Raw genomic sequence first — 23,237 nt, forward strand, 5'->3', positions numbered from 1 at the left:
CTCCCGCACCCAAACTCCCTCCCAGGCCTGCACTCCTCCCGCACCCAAACTCCCTCCCAGGGCCTGCACCCCCTCCCTCCCCCAAGCTCCCTCCCAGGGCCTGCACCCCCTCCCACCCCCAAGCTCCCTCCCAGGCCCTGCACCCCCTCCCACCCCCAAGCTCCCTCCCAGGCCCTGCACCCCCTCCCACCCCCAAGCTCCCTCCCAGGGCCTGCACCCCCTCCCACCCCCAAGCTCCCTCCCAGAGCCTGCACCCCCTTCTACCCCCAAACTCCCTCCCAGGCCTGCACTCCTCCCACACCCAAACTCCCTCCCAGGCCTGCACCCCCTCCCACACCCAAGCTCCCTCCCAGGCCTGCACCCCCTCCCACACCCAAGCTTCCTCCCAGAGCCTGCACCCCCTCCCACCCCCAAGCTCCCTCCCAGAGCCTGCACCCCACACTCCAACCCCCTGCCCCAGCCTGGTGAAAGTGAGTGAGGGTGGGGGAGAGCGAGCGACGGAGGGAGGGGGGATGGCATGAGCAGGGGCGGGGCCTCACAGAAGGGGCGGGGCAGGGGGTGGGACAAGAGTCTTGGGTTTGCGCGATTAGACATTTGGCAACCCTACCGGATGGGCATGTGGAAGCCCTGGCCATGCCAGCAGCTCGCTGGGCACCAGTTGTGCAGCCGGCAGCTCGCTGGGCACCGCCCAAATGTCAGGCAGACCGTGTCCACGGCTTGTGCATGCGTGGTGGCCCATTGACTGTTCTGCCCTGGGGCCCAGAATTGCTGTCAGCGGGCCTGACCAATTGTTCAAACATGTAGCCAGGATATTAGAAAGAATCCTGTATTATTTATAGCAAACATGCCTGGGAGGTATATTTGATCAAAGTAAATCTAACTCAGTGGTCCCCAACCTTTTCGGCTGGCAGGTGCCAGACGAAGGACTGTGGCGGCGGTGGAGCATCCGCCGAAATGCCGCTGAATTTCTGTGGCATTTCGGCAGCGATGCCTCTCGATGACGTCGCTTGTCGGCGGCAAGTGGCGTCATCGAGAGGCATCATGGCCAAAATGCAGAAATTCAGCGGCATTTTGGCGGATGCTCCACCGCCGGCCAGGACGCGGGTGCATTTAGATGCGCCCGCGGGCACCGCGTTTGGAACCCCTGATCTAACTGCACAGTATTCAGTAAGACAGATTAGAAGTGGGTGATTCCAGGGCCTGGAAATGAAATATGGAGCATTTTGCCTAAGATGACTTGTTCAAACAGTGGTCAGTAATGACTGAAAATAGTTGCCATCTGATGGTGGTTCATCTAGCCTTACTCCCAAGTTACTAGAGACCCACATCATTAGACACCCTTCATGACCGCTAGCAACACAAAGACCACGCGTGAAGAATGAACCATTGTCTCTAGGGCAGTTCGAGTGAAAGCAGGAGAACATTGGCCAGCCAGCATGAGGAAGCTTGCATCACACTTTAGTTCCAAGGGCTGTCAGTCCCATCCCTTTTTCCCACATTGTTTCATTTAGAAAAACAAAGTTAGACGTATCTAAGGACCATAAAGGGAATTCATGACTCGTGCCATGCTGCCAACCACAGCTGCTCAGAACCTCACAGCGACAGTGAAGCTAGAACTTGGAACCTCCTGCTTGAAAAACAAAGGTCCCTGCTGTCTAAGCTAAAGCTCTCTTAGCAATAAGCTGTCTATGATACACATGGCTGAGTAGTTCTGATTCTATCAGACAGACTCACTAGCCAGTTCATTACAATATTCTAATAAGATATGTGCTAGTTTTACATTCATTTTTCATTTCTGATAATGTTCTGTCCGTGTATAACAGAACTATTATCCTGGGCGAAGTGATGAGAAGAATACATTTCCTAAAAGATTGCCTGCATTCCTTTTTAAGTGCAATAAAAGATTTAATCTACAATTCCTTTCTTGCTAATGGGATCAGTATAATTTATTTACTGGTGTAATTAATTGGCATATTTTCCACAAAACTGAATACAGCTTTTACATGATTTTACCAAGAATAACTAGAGTTAGTTTAATTTCAGAGAGAGATAAATGGAATGTGCCCTTAAGTCTGAAACAAGTTACCAGATAAAATGGCTTGACATTCTCAAAAAAGAGAGGGAGGGGATCTTTAACTCCTTAGATGTCCATGGACAATTAGCATAGGCTTTACTTATTAAGTAGTGTCAATATAGTTCCATTTCAGCCCTATTCCACTGCCTTACCTTATAGGTCACCAGGTGCTTACTGCTGAGACAGTGATGCTTAGTGTGCAGGAGATTGGACCCTTGGGTTATGCCTACACTGCGCTAAAAAACCCACAGCACCACGTCTCAGAGCCTGGGTCAGTAGACTCAGACTCGCAGGGGTCAGGCTGAGGGGCTGAAAATTGTAGTGTAGACATTCGACCTCGGGCTGGAGTCCCAGCTCTGAGACCCAGTGAGGGAGAAGGTCTCAGAGTCCGGGCTCCAGCCCAAGGCTCAACATCTACGCTGCAATTTGATAGCACCCTCCCTCCTCACGCAAGCCCGCCAAGCCCAAGTCAGCTGACCCATGCGAGCCGGGGCCATGCCGCAGGTCTTTTATCGCAGTGTGAATGCACCAGAACTCTCAGTGGCGGTTTTCTAGGGTACAAAAGGATGTTAAAATACAGTTGTGTTATTTTCAGCTAAGGCTCCACGGCTTATCACATTCTCCAGCCAAAGATTAACTGAACAACACATCCCAGCTACAAAGACTGTTAGAAACTAGAATAGAATCATGCAGTGCGGCGGTACCCAAGTCCACGGAACTGAATTTACACTGATGGGCCAGATTCTGATCTCGTTTCTGAGACCTTAATGGTGGCAGTACAGAGAGTGAAATTGAAATGTATGAAGATGAAGAAACCAGTTACAGAATAAGAGCTACACTTGGGACCTAGCTCACTGAAAGTAGTTTCACTGAGGTCAATCCTGTAGACCTGTTCCTGTGGTTATAGGCAATCCTGTAAACCTTCCTCCCGTGGTTACAGGCAGATCTCACTCGTGTTAAATTAGGATGGTCTGTTTGCTACATTTCTAAGCAGAGGCTGGACTATAATGTCCTCTCTCTAGCCTTTTCTTTATTGCTGTTCCTGCCAAAATGCACAGCGGATTCATCTGCACTCCAAAGGATGAGTATTTCCTCACATTTCTTGTGACCGATGTAGTTTCCGTGAGATCTGCTAATTTAATGGGGGCATTCAAGCTGTCAAAACACCACTGCGGTCAGTCAGGACACAGAAAAATGCACACATGAGCTTTCTGATACACACCGAGCAACACACAATCTTTTCCTTCCTGTTATTTTGCACACCCCTCTGCAGGCTAACCCCTTGTTGATTTACATATTGGATCATCCAGTTGCTTTTATTTACATGGAGTAAATTTTATTTCTGACTTTAAAAACTGTTTTCTTCTTGGCTTCATTTAATCGTCACATTTCATGCATGAGATACCAATTTATCTGCTTGAGTTGACTTTTGGTCCCATAAAGGGGTAAATATTTGAACTCTTAGAGCATTATAAGTACCAGTTATGCATCCCATAGAAAAGGACATCTTTAATTGAGACACTGGAAACTCCAAACTTGGCTACGAACCAGAACAACGACATGAACAATTTGTTCAACATACTCAACCACTGGCGAGTCTAGGAGTGATAAATATGTTTGTTTCCAGGTCAGGGAGCCTCAGGCATTGTATTTTGGATCTCAGGTTGTTATGGTTATTTGTTGTTTTCCCTTTCATTTCTCTGGAGAACTCAACCAAGTTCCTTTTCACCCACTCTCACAGTCAGTTTGTTCTTTGGCTCTTTATTTCAAGAGGCTTTGTCAGAGCAGGAAAATTTTCCTAAATTTAAATCCAGAGGAAAGAAGAAAACAAGTTTAAACCTAAATTGGTGAGGAATTTTTACTAGGGCATTCAGAAATCTACTCCAAGAAATTACAGTGTAGCACTCTCTTACATAGAACTTTTCCTCAGTAGATCCCAACACACTTCACAAAGGAGGTCAGTATCTTCACACTTCACAAAACAGAGGCACAGAGCCATGACATGACTACCCCTTGGCAGAAACAGGAATGGAACCCAGGCCTCCTGAGTCCGGTGCTTTACCCACTAGGCCACATAAGAACATAACATAAGAACATAAGAAAGGCCGTACCGGGTCAGACCAGAGGTCCATCTAGCCCAGTATCTGTCTACCGACAGTGGCCAATGCCAGGTGCCCCTGAGGGAGTGAACCTAACAGGCAATGATCAAGTGATCTCTCTCCTGCCATCCATCTCCATCCTCTGACGAACAGAGGCTAGGGACACCATTCTTACCCATCCTGGCTAATAGCCATTTATGGACTTAGCCACCATGAATTTATCCAGTCCCCTTTTAAACATTGTTATAGTCCTAGCCTTCACAACCTCCTCAGGTAAGGAGTTCCACAAGTTGACTGTGCGCTGCGTGAAGAAGAACTTCCTTTTATTTTTTTTAAACCTGCTGCCTATTATTTTGGTGACTACTAGTCATTGTATTATGGGAATAAGTAAATAACTTTTCCTTATCCACTTTCTCAACATCACTCATGATTTTATATACCTCTATCATGTCCCCCCTTAGTCTTCTCTTTTCCAAACTGAAGAGTCCTAGCCTCTTTAATCTTTCCTCATATGGGACCCTCTCTAAACCCCTAATCATTTTAGTTGCTCTTTTCTGAACCTTTTCTAGTGCTAGAATATCTTTTTTGAGGTGAGGAGACCACATCTGTACACAGTATTCGAAATGTGGGCGTACCATGGATTTATATAAGGGCAATAATATATTCTCAGTCTTATTCTCTATCCCCTTTTTAATGATTCCTAACATCCTGTTTGCTTTTTTGACCGCCTCTGCACACTGCGTGGACATCTTCAGAGAACTATCCACGATAACTCCAAGATCTTGGCCACAATACAGTCGTCACCACAGAGAGGCCAAGAACTGAATGGGCTGTAGAACACCCCAGCAAGAGGATCTGTCCAGCTCAGGGTGGAGGCATGTACATTGCTTCTGCCCCGAGGAGGATCCGGTCCATATTGAAACACAGGCCTTCAGTCTCCAGGACTGCCAAGATGGTACAAGTTGTATCTGAAGAAGTGAGCTGTAGCCCACGAAAGCTTATGCTGAAATAAATGTGTTAGTCTCTAAGATGCCACAAGTCCTCCTGTTCTTTTTGCAGATACAGATTAACACGGCTGCTACTCTGAAAGCTGGTACCTGTCATTAGTAGTAAGTACACACACACAATGTACAGAAATACAGAACTTGAGTGGAAATGTGTTACATGGAATCCATTTTTATTATTCCTTACATACAGGTTTGAAAATAGTTTTTAAATCTCCACAGTATACGCAAGCATTATGCTTTGCACAAATGCTTTTGGGAGGGTAATTAAAGGGTTAATGATTTTTCCATCCCATTCACATGGGCAAGGGAATGCAGGCGTGTGCAGGATGGGACCTTTTCCTGCAGCAAGAAAGCAAGACACAATTGCTAAGCAACCCCCAGCCTGGGCAGGTAAAGCTTCCTAGTGTAGACAAAGCCAAAGATTTCCCAATGTTGCTATCAGGGGTCAAGCAGAACCAAAGGCAGCCGCCATGGGAATGCAAGTGTGGACAAGGCTCTTGTGGCTGCAGTAATGACCCTACTGCAGAAATCTGCCATTGCTGAAGCTGAGCCTGTGGTAACAACAGTGTAGACAAGTAATCAAGCCCAAAGTGTCATCTTACACAGTCAGAACTGCCAATCCTAAATATAGAAAAAATCATGAGATTGGGTTAAAAATCATGAGATTTAAAACGCCCACATTGGGTTATTTTTAATTGCTTTCTGGATCCTGAGCTTGTAGGGTCACAAGGGTTACATTTTCAGGATTTCCTCCGCAGCCTGGAGGGCTAGAAACTTACTTTAAAAAATATGAAACTGAGAGTCTCACATACATGACTCCAGGAGCTGGGGCTTTAAGGAAAAACACAAGTTATTGCAAGACTTACTTGTGATACAGTTGTAAGAGTTGGAAATCGCTGCCAGAGCTCTAGCAGAATCATGAATTTCTCATGGAAAGTGCTTTTCAGTCTGTCCCCCACAGAAATCAAGCTCCTAGTATGTGCTGAAGTTATATATACACAGCTGCCCTAACTATACACATAATGCCCTGCTTGGGAAGAAAAACAGCTGACTCATCTTTAAGCTATTCAGTGCAGTAAGCCAGCCTTGAGGTGAGACTCATGCAAAAATCCTCTGTTCACACACGAAGGGCAAGCAGAAAGGCCATTCTTGCAATATGCTGCTTCAAACTCCCTCACTGATGCAATGAACTAAGCTGGAGTCAGATGCCATTTACTTAGAAGTGATTTGGAACATTTAAAAATCGAAACATTGTTGCAACTGACATTCTAGGCAACACCTGTGCTTAATCTGGAGGCAGCTGTGTGAGTGAGCAGTTTGTCAGATGATAGGGCTGGATTTTTGATCTCTGGCACTGTGGAGTCTTATTTCTGTGTTTAAATAAATATTAAATATTGTAATGGAAATCCAAAAAATAAAAGGGCTTTGATATTCCAAACACACAGCACTATGAAAGAACAGCAGGTTGAAAAAAAAATCCACAATAGTTAATTCTATATTCACACTCAATTATGTTATGCTAGATAATGAGACATACTGAGAATATCAAGGTTTAAACTGAACATCAGACAGAGGAATACCTGTGGAATTGGCATTCCAAGATAAACATATAGGGTGTCAAATGAAGTGAGCTAAAAATCATAGGCTAGTAATGAAATGCTACAAAATCTGGGATCATTTAGTTTATATCTGGATATGTGAGGGGGCTTTATCCCACCCCATTGTTAAGGTTTCCTCCGGAAGATATAACGCTAGACTGATACAAGATAAAAGTGATGGGCAGAGCAGGGAAATGAAGTATTAATAAGAACTGCCTAGTGACTAGTTTCTATGTATGTCATTGCCCTCTACTGGGTAGAATGACAAATGACTCAACTGCGTGTCATAGGTAGGGCTGGGCCAGAAATGGTGTCTCAAGCCCACAAAAATATTTGAGATTTCATGAATTTTTCCCATCCTGAATCAGTTTCAAAAATCTCCATGAACGGAAAAGTCAGAAAATTTTTCAGTTCAGATCAAAATATTTTTTGACCAAAAAAAAATTCATAATTAGCTTACATTTCACAACAAAAAGTTGTTTCAAACCCGAAAACCAATCTTTTTTCATTCTGAAAACATCAAAATGGGGCATTTCAGCAATTTGAAATCTGTTTTCAAAATTCAAAGAAATCACCCTTCCCCCAAGAAGCTTCTGTTTCTACAAATCGGCACTTTTCGTTATTATTTTGTCAAAAAATTCCCAATCCGCTCGAGTCATAGGCTAATCACTAAAGCAGCAGATCCCAGGTTGTGAATCGCAAGCGCTTGGAGGTCTGGCGAAAAGACAAATAAAACAACCCATGGGAAATAAGGAGCAGCAAGCACAGCTGCCTATACTAGAGCCACTGCCACACAACGAGGAAGAGAAAGCAGAAGTTTCTCAAAGGGAATGGAGCCACTAACTTCCCTTAGGAGAGGAATGGGGAGGGGCGGCTGGGAATGAGGCATCTGGACAGTGGAGCAGGACACCAAGTGTCTGGGGAGCATGTGCAGGGAAGAGGAGAAGAAAGGGACCAAGTGACAGAGAAGCACAGGCAGGGAAGTGGAGATGGAATGGAGAACAAAAGCCTCAAGGATGCTATGATTGAGACTGGGAGTGGCTGGTTGGGCTCCAGCATCACAGATGGAAGGAGAAGTGTCCACTGGCCACAGGCTTTCATAGAGTGGAGCACAGCTCCTTTGAGACAGCATGAGAATGGCCAAGCTAAAGAAAATTCTCCCTCAGCTCCAGTGGCAGGAGGCTGTGCTTTCAGAGCAGTCCGCTCAGCGTTCGTGCCCTGCTCTTGCTATGCCATTCCAAGGGCCATCATGAGCAGAAGAGGGATGGTGGTGGAGTCTGGATGGCCAATGATTAGTTGCACTATATTAAAATCGATTGAGGTCTTTTATTTCAGTTTCCTTCTTCTGTTATTAAGTGGAGCACAGAAAAGTGTCTGAGCGGATAATCGGTTGGTTGATTTATTGATAACGCAGCAGCAAGTAACAAGTTAAAGGGATGGGTAGTGGCTCTCACTCTATGGATTTAAACGGTTTCCTGACAAAGTGAATAGTCTTGTTTGTAGAAGCTGATCCTGCTGTGTTAGCCCTTGAAGAAGCAGCGCTACGTAATCTGCTTGGCTTTAACAAAAATAGATCTCAGGAATTTTCCAGGTTAAATGACATGCAAACACACATTCATGATTTTGGACAAGGAATGGAGTCAAGGATACTTATTAGTTGAAATTCACTGCAAACCAAGTGTAAAAGCAACACAGAGGTTAAAAAAAAATCTAGCTGAAGTTTTGCCTTTGCAGTTAAAATGAAGTAACACAAAGAGCTATGAATTATACTTCTAGGCCTTTAGCAGAGACTTGTTTGGTTTGCTAATGTTGCAGAGGCCGATTCTCTCAGCCTCTAATGCAATGACGGGGTAATTTATTGTGGCTGAGATTGACTGGACAGAATGCAAATGGCCTGAAATTAGCAAACAATTTGACAAATGACATTTTGTGTATGTAACTGCTCCTCAAAGAAGACTGAAACAGAAAAGTAACAGAGTTTGCAATTGGCCTCGAGATGCAGGCCAGAAGATATTGCTCGTTCCACAGCACTGCTGGATTTTCTTAGCAGCTTCTGTGCTGCATGTTAGGCTTGGCGGACATCCACCAACTTGTCTCCCTCAGAATTAGTCTGCTTCCTTCATTCATAACATTTGACACTAATCCCTTTCTTAGATGTGTGGGGCCTGTTGGAGCTAATCTCAGAGACCGACCGTGCCCCTGGAATTATTTTGCTTGGAAATTCAATCAAGCTCATAGCCAGTGTTTCATACCGTACAAGTATGTCAAGAGAAAGGATTAGCATGGGTAATTGCAGCCCTAATTATATAATTTAAATTGCAAGGTGACGTCTGGGCTCATGACACACATCAGAAACTGCCCTCCCACCATCACTCACCACGGGGCCAGCGTACAAGAAAAACAACAGACTAAGAGCTGGTTATTAAAGGGAGAGCTGTGGGGCAAACAGCATCGACCCCCTACACCTTTAGGGCAAGTTGGCTTGAGGCAGAAGAGTTCACCTGGCCTATAAATCACATCGTCAGTCAGACACAGCTGCTGGAGACCTATGGGCCAGCTCCTCAGCTGGTATAAATCAGTGCATGTCTACTGAAGTCAATGAAGAGTTGCCAGTTTACATGAATCAAGGATTTAGCCCTATTTCTCCATCTCTCTAAGAGAAGTGAATGTGCTGGCTGAAAGGACCCAGTCTGGAGGAATTCGGCGGTAAGGTGCTGTTTTCGGGGAAGAGGGAAGGGTTAATGTACATACACAAAGTGGAATCCTTGGTCGGAGTCTCTCTCCCATTAGTGAAAATGGATTGCAGGGGCCAGGCTAATAACTGGGGAAAAGAGCTTCCTGGCCTCCTTGCTCCCCATTAACATCTGCTTTTAGATCAGCGTTACCATGGCCAGAGTGTGTTAAGTACCTGCTTCGGGTAAAGGAGGGGATAGGTCAGCTAATCATAAGTGTTGGCCAGTATCTGTTCTACTGGGGATTGCTAAATTGCAAGAACAAACACTGAGCTGATTACATGGTGTGACAGGTAAATAGATTTGAGCCCCAAAGTGAATCCCCAGGTTCTGATCGTTCCCCTGTCCACACCACCCTAATAATGCTGCACATCTTGATCTTGCAAAGAAAACTTTATTTGTTTATTTAACGACATCAGGTCCCTCTGAAATGAAATGTTTCTGTTAGTGGAAATCAAGGGGGAGCAATCCTTGGCCCTGTCACTTATCACTAAGTCTGGGGATGATTTGCCATCGCTCCAAACATTGTGGGTTAAGTGCAAAAAAAGTTGCATTCAAAGCATGTCCTTAAGGCTGCATAAGAGCTCCATTCTCTGGCTCACGTATGGGCTGTAGAAGGCACTAAATGCCGTGGAACAGAAGTCCACACAGGGGCCTGCACAACCCAGAGCTGTGATGCAAAGCAGCTCCCAGCAACGGCTTGGGAGAAGGGACAGAGAAGTTGGGCTGATGGATGGATCCACAACTGTGGAGACCTTCCAGCCAACCTCCTCCCCCACTCCACATATAAAAGCTGCAGCAGGAGACCGTCCCCTCGTTCACTCAAACTCCACACAAAGGAGAAGATTTGGCACCGTCACCCAGAAATTCCTGAGCACTAAGACTCTGCCCCTCGTGGACAGGTGGCATCCTGCATGACCCTGCGGTGCTCAGTTATAGCGGCTGCAGGAAAATACAGTTCCTGGCTTAGCAGCTTTAAGTGCTGTGTTTACCCAGCATTTTGCATTTAATTTCTTTTTTTTTAAAAGAGGAAATAAAATTTTTTTAAAAATCACTGGTGTTTTGGTTGCACAGTTAAAGAAGGACCAGTTCTGACCTCAGTCATATTCGAATAAAACCCGCATGGAGTGGAGTTACTCTGGATTTACTCCTACATAACAAATCAGAATTGAGTCCAATAGGTTACATTGTCTTTCATGCAGTTGCACCAGGGTCGAATAGACCTCATGGGCTTGTCCACACTGAATTATTCCTGCTTAACTCCATGTGGAGACAAGCCGTTAGTTTGGGTCACACACACACACACACGCACGCACTTTTATAATTTTTCTGAATCTTATAAAAAGCTCTTTACATTGCGACCTCTAGCCTGTACCATGTGTTTAATATGAATCTGGGTTTATTTCACCACTCAAAAGACTGTTCTAGCTTGTTAACTGAGAAAACATTTGGAAAAATTATTTCTTCTGCCAGGAACAGCCTGACGTGACCTGATTTCCAGAACAGCATCGAGTTCCCATCTGCATATGCCCAATTGTTTATTTAACCAACTTTGCTAATTAATTATTTCCTGCCCCTGACACATACAGTTCTGTCATCAGATGCACACTCAGTTCAGGTGGTTACATCACAGGTTTGTTGGCTTTTGGTTTTACATTGTACAGCACTATTATTTAATTTGCTTGTAATTCTAGACTGTGACCCCAAGCTATGCTGCCATCATGGAGACAGGCCATAGGGTTTGGAGCAAATTCAGATACTGCCAAAGGGGAGAGTAGAATTCCTGGGTACACCTGGATAGAGCAGGTCACGCTCCTGTGATGTGAGAAGAGAAGGATTCAAAGAGACCCTCAGACAGAGGTGACAGTTCTCAAGGGGCCTGAGAGAGTCGCCTTGTTACCCCCTGCCTCCAGCATGGGGGAGTCTTGTGTGGGCCCAGCTGGCTGTCAGGTCTCTAACACCACCCGCCTTTCAGCCACTCAAGCACTGTCCTCTGGGCAATGCCAGTCCTGTCTTCACCTTCCAGGCTAACCCAGCCCCTGAGTCCCTTTGACTTGTTCCCCTGGGAGATCCAGCCCCTGATACTCCCAGAAATTCCAGATCCTCTGCACCCAAAGGTGCAGTGCACCCAAGTTTACCAGTTTTACCTTCAATCACCACTCCTGTAAACCACACAGCACTTGTAACAAGGTGTATTTAACAAAGAATAAAGATGTAACTAGAACCAAGAGTGGCAGAAGCAAATGGTTACAATACAAAACAAAATCACAAAGGGTGAACCTGAGTCTACACTTATCAATAGTTACCTTTCCCATCTAATGAAGTAGATTCCCCCCAGGCCCCACCCAAAGTTCAGTCTGTTGCAGAGCCGGCTCCACAAGGGGTTTCCTCAGTGATGGGCAACAAAGTGCTTCTCCTTCCTCTGCATTATACCGAAAACAGCTTTTTTTGTTTCTATTCATAGCCAGGGGGAACCCCTGTCTTCTTGTAAAGTTTCTTTTCTGCCTTTAAGTGGTTCCAATTGTTTGTCGTTGCCGCTGATGGTTTCCTATTCAAAGTCTGAGAAGTGTGCAAGGCTAAACAATTAATCCAATGAGGACGGCGTCAGAATTCCCCATTGCCCAAATGGGCCATAATGAGACACATTATCTCCTAGTGGCTAATTTCTACATGAAGTCCACAAAGCGTATTTGCAATAGAAACACATGATTAGCGATACATACATCTTGCCATGATTATGAATCTTGACAAGTTCTGAGCTTTCTGTAGAGCAATACCCTGCAAGACATGCATTTGGTGTAGGGAGTTTGTCAGTTCTGAGGTGAGAGAGACGTTTGCAAAGAACTGGGGATCCTTTGCCAAGGGAACTCTGTCACAGTGTTTCCTTCCATCAGAAGGCAACAATCCTGGTTAATTTATTTAACTGTGGGGGTGGGGGTTAATTATTATTTTTGCACGATAATGGTGAGCATTTTAATTTTTCCCTGGCTGGCAGACTGGCCATGCTGCAGCTGCAGGGTCACAATCACATGTTGGGGAGGTATTTTAAAGATCTGCTATAACACTTGGGTAGAACTGAGCATAATTCAGAACGCAGTGAGCAAGGTTTTTCCCCTCTTTGTGCAGCATGTCTGCAAGCAAAGTGCCAGTTTCTTTAATGCATTCAAAGGAACTGGGACAGACATCTTCACAAATCCCATTCACAGTACAGCCTGCCACTTGATACTCCAAATGTGCTGATCTGTGAGTGGTCATGTAAGTCACTTGTACTGTTTCTGTTGTGTGACTGGGATGAGCCTGACCTTTATGAGGTTTCTGGCTCTCGAGGAACCACAGGTCTCGCACCCTGGTCCACAGAGCTCTTGAAAGCTAAGCGATCGTAACCTGCCACCCAGTGTCCTGCTAACAGCTGCTAGAATAGCAGCTGAACTCTGACAGAGGACTCCAGTCATGGTGTCTGATTGCTGGAACCCTGGGAGCCCTGACTGGTCCCCAGCCTCTATTTAACCCACGCACAAGAACAGGAAGGTGTTCATGCAACTCGGTTCCCTTGGTGCAGGCTGCTTCCCTTATGATACCTGCTCCTACTGCTGCTCGCCTGGTAACCCTGCCTGCCTCCTGACACCTGATTCCTGGTTTGCCCTCTGGCCTGCCTTGGATTCGGACCTCCTTGTATTGGACCCTGCCTGACTCCTGCTCTAACCACTAGGTCAGACAACCCATGTCCCGGCTTGTGAAAAGGACATTTAACAGTCCAAGAAACCATGCTCTCCATGAGCCTTCGAGCCTAGCAGGGCACTGCTCCCTCTAGCACAGAGCTCTCTGTACTGTGCGAGCTGCACTCATTTCAGCCCAAACCACCATCGCAAGCCTGATATTGCAATTTGTCATGACTTCTTGTGCAGGCCGTAACCCCACCGAGTGCTGATCTCCCGCACCCCACTGCTACAGGCTCCTCGTCTAGAGTAGAGCACTAAGAGAATGGAAAAAGTGGAGGGAGAAGATTTCCACAGACAAAGTGACTGGCCACTGCCACGATTGTGGTCCCCACTGTCCCACTCTGACATGATCCCATCAGATCAGTTATAGTGGAGTACACAGTTGCTACTACTAGTAGGAGAAGAATCCATAAAGCCAACAAATAGCTTATGCCAAGAGGCTTGATGCTTTCTTCAGCTCACTCTCTCCCCAAGCAGCCTCCACCCACAGCACAAAAGCAGTTTCAAAGCTCGGTCAGGGCTCCGAGTATTAATCTCTCTGTGCACGTAACTCATAAGGTACCCTCTGAGTCATGCGAAACCTCACCTCCGCCAACGCCAACAGGCCCAGATGTGAATTACCGAGGCTCATTCCAGATTCTGTCAGGCATGGATCCAAGATGCAATTAGCTGGTGAAGCGGAGACATAACACTGTCTTGAAAGTCAACGTCTGAGCCTGACCGGCAAGAGGCCAAGCCAGTCTCCTAAGGGGCTTCTTAGCACCAGGAAGAGGCCGGGTGAGCAGATCCCAGACGCAGGGATGATTCCGCTCCTGGTTCAGTCAAATGTAAACTCAGGTTGACTGAAACAGGAGCAGGACTGGGCCCTCAGCTCCCCCAAAGGGTAAGTCTCCCATGAAGCTGACGGGTTACAGTCCAACAGGGCATGTCCAAGAAACTGTCCTACCATCTCTCCTTCCCCTCCGCTCATTTAGTGAAGAAAAAGCTTAACAGAGCCCACAGCTCTCTACCCCAGAAAGGTCCCCTCTTCTCGATGTGTCTATTATTGATTGAAAACCAGGTTTGATTTAAGCTGTTTTGCTTTTGATTCCCGTCAACAGCATCTCCTCTCTCAGGGCCCAATTACAGTCCAGAGACCTTCTCTTTGATTTCACAAATATTCTCCGCTTCCCCCGCCTGCCCGCAAGCATCTAAATTTTTGCCAGTCTTGCTGACTGATTTCCAAAGTTTCAGATTTCTTTTCACACACAGGACTGAGGAACTTGGGAGCAAACAGGGCAATAATTGTCACAATCACCTATGGCAGCAGTTCCCATCGCTACCCGATCGATAACTTACATGCACCACTTTGCAGTGAAATAAATCAGACATGTAGAACACTGATCAGAAAACAGCACTTCTGGGGACCCCTACTGAAATCAGATCGAGGTCTATAGATCACAATATCCCCTATAGATCACTACGGTCAAAACACAAACCCACACTAACAGATGGGCAAACAAAAAAAGAAATTACGCACCAAACTATTTCACACATCCCTGTTTCCCACTCCCTACCCCGAAGGAGGCCGTAACTAGCTGGGAGCAGAAAAAGAACTGGTTCACTTAACACAGGAAGGGGACACCTTCTGTCTTCTAAGCCTTTTCTGGTGGGGTGCAGAAGAGCAGAGACCTTGCTACACCCTTGCCTGACCATTAGGCAGTGCCTGTGGTGAACAATCCCCTTCACAGGGCCGTGCCTAGAAGAACATGCGTGTGCAGTTCTGCTACCCTATTGTTTCTGTACTATGACCACTTGTTTCCAGTCTCTGCCGATTTCTTTGTCCAGTCAAAAGATTCCTGCGTGCCTCAGAGTTCTACTTGCTCAGCGTGTGAATTCGAGCTACAGAGACTAGCCGGGAGAGCAGAGTGCCAAGACTGTGAATGTGAGTTACCAGATTTTCACAGCATGGGCTGAACCAAAGTAAATTGGGCATGGCTTGGAGTTCATTAGCTATATTATCCTCACAAGTTTAAAAAAATAACAAACACAAGAGACTAGTTGGAATTAAAGGTGAAAGGCTCCATCTTTCAAGTCACTGGTTCAAATAATCTAATAAAATGTAGCTCCCATCATGGCAGCGCTTGTTTTGCAAAACAATGGTGCTCTGTGCTTCATTAACTCACATGTGACTGAATTACATCCAGGCAGGTCAGATAACTACATGGGGAAGAACAGGGAAGAAGCACTGTGAAGCTATATTGCAGGATGCTCTCTGAGGATGCCTGACATGGTCCCATCGTTGGGAGTCGAGAGCACTCAGGACCTTGCAGGATTAAGCAATAAATGTCCTTCCGTATGACAGCCCTAAATGTTGTTCTTGTCTTGTCATAAAGGTACAATCATGGTGACATCCATCGCTGGAAGCTCTATTAAGTAATAAAAGAAATTCCCAGGAGCTCTTTATATGACAGAGAAGCTGAGCATTTCTTATTAGAACCACAGCAAATAGATTCTTTTTTGAGACATCTTTTTTTCAAGCTTTGCAGTGTACAGGATACATTTAAATGGTCTGGTTCTTATCTCAGAATGGTTTTATACCAGTTTAACTTCAGTTCAATGCAAGTGCTCTCAATTTGCACCCAGAGATCAGAAATCATGTCCAGTGCCCCCTCCTGAAACAAGCAGCAGGAGCATCATCTAACCAGGTGTGAGCTCTCCATGGTTCTGAAAAATCCAAGCCAATTTTAATCCCTCCCTATGTGCTGATGGTTCACCCAGCTGTAGAGACATTCTGATGGCTACATCTACTGAAGCCACCATGGTGGATTGTGTTTCTTCCAGAACCCATCAATGCCTGTGGAGAAGACAGACTCCAGGGACCACCCAAGGAAAAATGTGTGTGTCATTTCCAATGCCATGTGCTCGAAGGAAAAATACTCAATCCCATCCCTTCCCAGTGCAATATGCTGGGCAAATCACAAGTCACTGAGGGAGCCTTCATGGCAAAAATGATGACACGGCATCAGCAATGGGGAAAATGGATCTTATTTTCAATGTAGTTCTAATGGAATCTAATCTACCACCCCAGCACTAGAAGGGACAGAATTAAGCCAGAAGGGGTAAGTACAAGTTTGTCAGCCTCCAAGATCTGAGCTATCCCGGTAATTTATTTCAGTCTTCCTGAACTCAGGTCCCCTTTTTACATGTAATGTTTTCTAGAACTCCTTCAAAAATTCATCACTATGATGATTAGTATCTCAACATGTATCTGAAGCCAAACACTGGCCTAAGCGGCTTTGGCTATCTTGAAGATGCAACAGTCTGACTTAGCCACATCTTCAGCACAATTAGCAGAGGATGGCTGGGTTCCACAAACTGGTGTTTGAGGCCAGCTACACTTGCCAGGACTTCTCAATCTACCTAAAATAATGGTGATTACTTCTAAACGATCTAGTGGAGATCACCCCATTTAAACTACAGAGTATAGTGAACCCATCTTCTGTGACATGTTGACTGTGCCTTGCAAATTAATTTTGTCCACAAACACTAACCAATTTACATACATGTTCACATTTCATGTTTTTAATTGCTGCAGAAGACAGTATCAATAGCTATTAAAATTGCATTCTGGAAACCCAGCACAAGTGAAGCCAATAGAAAGACACATATGCTATGAGAAGTAATATGTAAATAGAAGGCTAAAAAGGGAATTTTAAGAGCAAGTAGCCAAAGTTAAAGACAGCCAACAAGAAATCATTTAAGACTATCAGCAGCAGGAACCCTGCAAGAGAAATTCATGGATCTGTAACCCCCACATTTGACATGTGTGTGTGTATTTTAGAACTTGACAATACTTCAGTCAGCAATTTTGTATGTTTAGCCATTGCCAGCTAAAAAACAAACAATGCATAGCTAAAAACAATGTTAGGGCTTTGTTAAGCCAGGGTAAACAGCTGCATACTTGCAGTTTGCTAATTAAAATAAAACAAAACAAGTATGAAAAATAAGGAAACAACCTTGATTTTTAGTGCCCCAAACATATTATTGTAATAACTAAAAATTAAAAGTGTTTTAAAATAAGTTATTAAATTTAAAAAGATTGGTAACCCATGAAAGGTTACTATGCTAACCCACTAGAAGTCACTATCGGTTAGGTGTTTTGTTAAAGTTAGTGATAAAAAAATCAGATAAAAGTAAATACCTCAAAGCCGTCAGAGGCAGCTTTCTTCAGGCAAAAAGCTGGCACTTAAACTCACCATCAGCTGGGCAAAAAGAGGGCCCCTGAAAGCCCAGCTGGTAATCACTCAAAACCATCTCAAACTGTGGGTGACTAAAATGTCCTAAAACTATTGTGTGTGCGTGTGCGTGCGTGTGAGTGTATGTACTTAAAATCTAATAGTTTTAAATAAAAGCACATAAGAACATAAGAATGGCCCTACTGGGTCAGACCAAAAGGTCCATCTAGCCCAGTGTCCTGTCCTCTGACAGTGGCCAATGCCAGGTGCCCCAGAGGGAATGAACAGAACAGGGAATCATCAAGTGATCCATCCCCTATCGCCCATTCCCAGCTTCTGGCAAACAGAGGTTAGGGACACCATCCCTGCCCATCCTGGCTAACAGCCATTGATGAACTGATTCTCCATGAACTTATCTAGTTCTTCTCTGCTTGCTTGTATCAATCATTTATCAAATGAATAAGCTGTGCCCCCTATTAATTTATTCCTGACACTGCCTAAAAAAAAAAAAGAAAGAAAGAAAGTTAAGTTACCACTGCTTTGGCTTCTAAAAAAACCTGAGTAACAGATTTGGCGAGCCAGTTGCCAGGTGTGATGGAGAGGAAGGGACAATTGATACCAACTGTTTGTCTGGCACAGAGGAGGGGTACTCGGAGCAGGGTCATAAGCCTGTAATTTTCCATGTTGTAGTCCCGAACTGATTTGTGGATTCATTCCATTACTGATTCAGGGCTCCAGCTAATAAGCCTGCTCGAGTGAGAAAATATGTCAGAAGGAAAGGGAACATCTGGAACGTTAGCTATAGTGTTGGAAAACAGCTTGTTTGATATTGTACAGGAGCATGGTAATGACTTTTGGAAACCTGGAGACTTTATCGACCCCAGAGCATCAGGGCCGCCCAGAGGATTCAGGGGGCCTGGGGTCTTTGGCGGCAGGGGGCCCTCGCCGCCAAAATGCCGCCGAAGACCTGGCACTTCAGCGGCGGGTCCCGGGCGGAAGGACCCCCTGCCATGGGTCTTCGGGGCACTTCGGCGGCGGGTCCCGGGGCGGAAGGACCCCCCTGCCACGGGTCTTCAGGGCACTTCGGTGGTGGGTCCCGGGGCGGAAGGACCCCCCTGCCACGGGTCTTCGGGGCACTTCGGCGGCGGGTCCCGGGGCGGAAGGACCCCCCTGCCACGGGTCTTCGGGGCACTTCGGCGGCGGGTCCCGGGGCGGAAGGACCCCCCTGCCACGGGTCTTCGGGGCACTTCGGCGGCGGGTCCCGGGGCGGAAGGACCCCGGGGCGGACACGGGTCTTCGGGGCACTTCGGCGGCGGGTCCCGGGGCGGAAGGACCCCCCTGCCACGGGTCTTCGGGGCACTTCGGCGGCGGGTCCTGGGGCGGAAGGACCCCCCTGCCACGGGTCTTCGGGGCACTTCGGCGGCGGGTCCCGGGGCGGAAGGACCCCCTGCCACGGGTCTTCGGGGCACTTCGGCGGTGGGTCCCGGGGCGGGAGGACCCCCCCACCGCCGAATTGCCGACGACGACCCGGAGCGGAAGAAGCTCCGGGGCCCCAGGAGCGAGTGAAGGACCCCGCTCCAGGGGCCCTGAAAAACTCTCATGGGGGCCCCTGCAGGGCCTGGGGCAAATTGCCCCACTTCCCCTCCACCGCCCCGGGCGGCCCTGCAGAGCGTTCCTGCAGCTCTGTAAGCAATGGGAACCCTGAGTTAGTGTGGGAACGTGAATAGCAGCAATGGTTTTAGCTGAGTTGCCAAAGGAGTCCCAGGATGAGACCCAGGCAGGTCACAGGGGATACAAGAGACAAAGTTGTGCTTTCAGAGGCACGTTGGGGGAGAAAAAGGGAATTGTGGCTGCGACCAGAAGAAGTCGTAGCCTTGGAAGACGGGGGGGGGGGGCGGTGTCAGAGGAGGATCTTGACTCATTCTTCTCATTATGAGTATAAGAGGGATGATCCCCATGAGCTTCCTTTTCCCTTGGGCACTGCCAGGCAGTCCCCATAACAGATCCATTTTTCCTCCAGGGAGTAAAGGGGGCAGTTAAAGAAGATAAGGACATTGTAGAGCAGCTAAATGATTTCTTTGCATCAGTCTTCACCACAGAGACTGTAGAGGAGATACCTACTTTTTCTAGGTCCTCAAGCCGAGACATCATCAGAGCTTGAGGTGCACAAAACAGTAGAAATGGAACAAACTGACACATGAAGGAGCCATATGGGCGCGAGACTGGATGTACAGCCAAATGTTCTGAAGGATCTTAAGAAATGGCTGCTCTGCTCACAATAACTACTACGAACTGACAGTAGCTAGGGAAAAGCTTCCTCTATTGGCAAGTTATTCCAGAATTGTCCAGTGGTGTGGTTCTTGCCCCTCCCTCTGATGTAGCTGGTGTTGGCCACTGTCAGGTAGAATCCTGGAGGAGACAGATCATTGGTCCTATTCAGTGCAGCAGTTCTCATGTTCCTAGCTAATATAGTCCATGCCTCCTCTTCCATCTGTTTCTCAAACACTGGTGTCCTGAACAGTTTGTCCTTTACTTTATTAGCCACCTTAGATTTTAAATCTAGTCTCTGCTTCATGGATTCCCGACTTGCTATAACAATAAAGCATTTTTAGTTCTGCCCCAGTCAGTGGGCCAGGTTCTGAGCTCAGCGACACCAGTGTAGATCCAGAGTCATGCCATTTCAACCAACGGAGTTACTCCAGATTTACACCAGAATAAGTGAGACCAGATTCTGTTTCATCATGTTCAGCAGCACGACTTTAAGAATTTATTTAAAATTCATAGAAACATCACCACATAAAGGACTGAAGACAAAAGACTTGAGGGTGTAAGAGTCTAAAAGCAAAGGGCCATATGTTTCCATCTGCTCTGCAGTGTCCAGGGAATCAGCCTGTAGTAAATTAAGACACACTGACATAGCACTTCCTCACACACCTCCTGTTCTGTCCCCTTGGACTATACAGTGCATGATTGTGTCAAGATGTCAGCAGCACGTCTGACACAGGGGCTTACTATGACCCCAGGTAGGGAAAAGCATCTCAATGAAGAGCTAGAGTAGGTAACTATTTTCCCCAGGGGTCTTCACAGGCCTGCAGAACATAGGCAAGAGTTTCTCCCAGAAACCTTGTGAATAGTTTAACTTCTGCCAGTAAATGGCTATAAGATACCTTCAGTTTTTGAAGCTGAACTCCACAGTGAAATGAACAGCATAAGATGGTCCGAAGTAATATCTAGAGTTGGTAAATCAGATCAGTGAAATTTACGTTTGCCAAAATACTTACCTGGTTTGAGCATCGTTTTTTTTATTTGGACACATCACATGTTTCAAGCTCAGCTGGTCTATCTGGAGAGTTAGTGTGCAGGAAGCTGCAATGTACATCTACAGTGCCCTAGCCTGCCATGCACTAACCGGTCATGCCGAGCCTACCACCATGCACGACACGGTCCACAGTGCACAGAACTTTTAATGTGCAGTAGCAGGAGGCATGTGGCCAGTCAGCATACGGCAAGCTAGAGCACTCTAGATTCACACTCCAGCTTCCTGCGCGCTAAGCGTCCGAAAAGGTAAGCCTGAAGAATTATCCTCTGTGTGGCAACGTGTTTCCTGACAGATTCCATCACCACTCATTCATCTCCAGGGCAGCTGAATTCCGTTCATAGAGTTGCTCATCAAGAAAGTTAATGCTCAGACCTTGGGTGGATCCATCATTTTAGCAAAATTCAACATCAGTGCAAGAACAGCTACATCTACCCATTCACCAAGATAAGAAATATCACTGAGTCCATCCCACTATAAAACACATTTAAATAACATCTTAACATAAAACAGATCTCAGGTCTTGCTTTTCAGACCCAATACATTAACGTGTGCCATTTGCTAATTGAAGACAAATCTTGATCAAGCTCTGTGCCTGTATTAGCGTCCTCCTTCCAGCACACCCTTCTTGAGAAAACAATCGGACGTATTAATCAGCTAAGGGGCTCCTCTGATCACCATGAGAGCTGGGTCAGCTTTAGGATTAAGGACTGGAAGAGTATCTAGAAAGGAAACTTGACTCAGAAATATGGTCATGATTAGAATGTGGATATTTCCCGGAGGAAACTGCCTTCCCCCATTATAAACAGCTCTTGGAGTTCATCATGCCCCTGTGTATTTTGCTATGAGAAATCTCTCAGAACCAGACTCTATTATTATTAATTGTCCTGTGGTAGAACCTAGGAGGCCCAGTCATAGACCCAAACTCCATTGTGCTGCACAAACACAGAACAAAAAGACAGTCCTTCAACCTCAGTAATGTAATGTTTTGGGGAATTCAATGGAAAAATCTCAGTTAAGGTGAGAAAAATTGCTCTGTAAATATGGCAGCTTCTGGCTAAAGAGATCTGCTCCTGGTGCGTATCCAGAGTCGTGTTTGCCAAACTCAGTGACAAAGGGATTTCCAGCTACATTTTACCCGTTGGTCCCACAAGAGCCAACACATCCCTGAGAGGGGGAGTTGGAATCTGTATTGCTTTGTGCAGCATCAATTCATTTCTAAGGGCTTAACCCAATTCTCCCTTCAGCTTCCTCCGGTGCAACACATTGAATATGGTAAGATTGCTCAGACATAACAGATGGCAGAATTTGAAGGCAATTGGGCTGCACAGACATAATGCTCTTGATAAAGAATCATTTAAAAAAACAATCATTTATGGCACAACTTACTGATACCATCAGCTACTGTGCAGTGTGCATATTGCATCTCATTGGATCAAAACAGATTTTGAAAACAATAAATAAAACACCCTTAGGTTTAAACATACTTTTGAAAAATAAATCCTGTCTTTTCATGGCCTTTTCTCTGCACTGTTCCTCTTATGGCTAATCCTTTCAGCTACTTCACTGCAACAACAGCATTTCCCCTTTCCAGCCTCCTTGCAATGAGCCACTGGTTCACCCAACTGCTAATATTTGACATGTAGATCAATTAAAAAAATATTCGCAGTGAATCACTGTTCTCTCCTATTTAAATACTCAAGGAGGTTGGGTATTTTTCCTTCACAATTCCAACGGACTCCAATTTTCAGGAAAAATAACTTCTCCTAAAACAAGAGAGAAAGGAGTAGCCAAAATGGAAACTGAACAGTTTTACATGGACAGGTCAGTGTAGGCTGTCATTCATCTTTCCTCCAAGTACATATCGATAAACTGCTCCCACAAATAGGCTTTGCATAGCAGACGTCCGTATTTATTGCCCCGTCAACTTGAAGGCAAGCAAAAATTATTGCTTGCCTGTTAATGGCAGATAAAGTAGGTTCTCTGCAAGTAATACATCACAGGGGATTGTTTTTCCTTTCATCACATTGCATGGATATCATTACAGGCGCACACAATTCAAAGATGTCAGACACAATTCAAGGATGTCAGTCAATGATGCTTTGTCACAAAAGGGAAGAGGCTCGTTCTATTCAGAGTGTGCCACACTGAGCAGGCTATTTCACTCCAAGTATTCCCTCCCATGAGTGTTATTGTTATGTAGGCACCTCTAGAAGCACCTACAACATGGTAGGTGCTTTCCAGACAGAAGATGGTCTGCACCAAGAAGCTCACAATCTAAGGAGCAACACACGAAGGGGAGCGGAGAGGGGCACATGGGTTAGAGTTGGCCACATCTTAGCAAAATAAGGTTTGGTGCAGCTAGATTTCCTGTAGCCATCATGGTCTTTGAGGAAGACCTCGCTATGGAGAGGGGGTAGGCCTTGGGGGCTTTGCATGCCTAGGGTGTAGTGTAGGAGAAGACATTTATGTGAG

General features: G+C 45.9%; 1 protein-coding gene across 1 annotated transcript in view; it reads right to left on the reverse strand.

Moving 5' to 3' along the window:
- The window catches only part of RPH3A (rabphilin 3A), a 134,697-nt gene extending 128,543 nt beyond the window's left edge, over positions 1–6,154 (reverse strand). Inside the window, exon 1 of the mRNA XM_044990286.1 lies at positions 6,047–6,154. The gene's annotated coding sequence lies outside the window, so the exon portion shown is untranslated. The remainder of the gene's footprint in view (positions 1–6,046) is intronic.
- Between the last annotated feature and the right edge of the window lie 17,083 nt (positions 6,155–23,237).

Source organism: Mauremys mutica, chromosome 16, assembly GCF_020497125.1.
Source record: "Mauremys mutica isolate MM-2020 ecotype Southern chromosome 16, ASM2049712v1, whole genome shotgun sequence".
Lineage (NCBI taxonomy): Eukaryota > Metazoa > Chordata > Testudines > Geoemydidae > Mauremys > Mauremys mutica.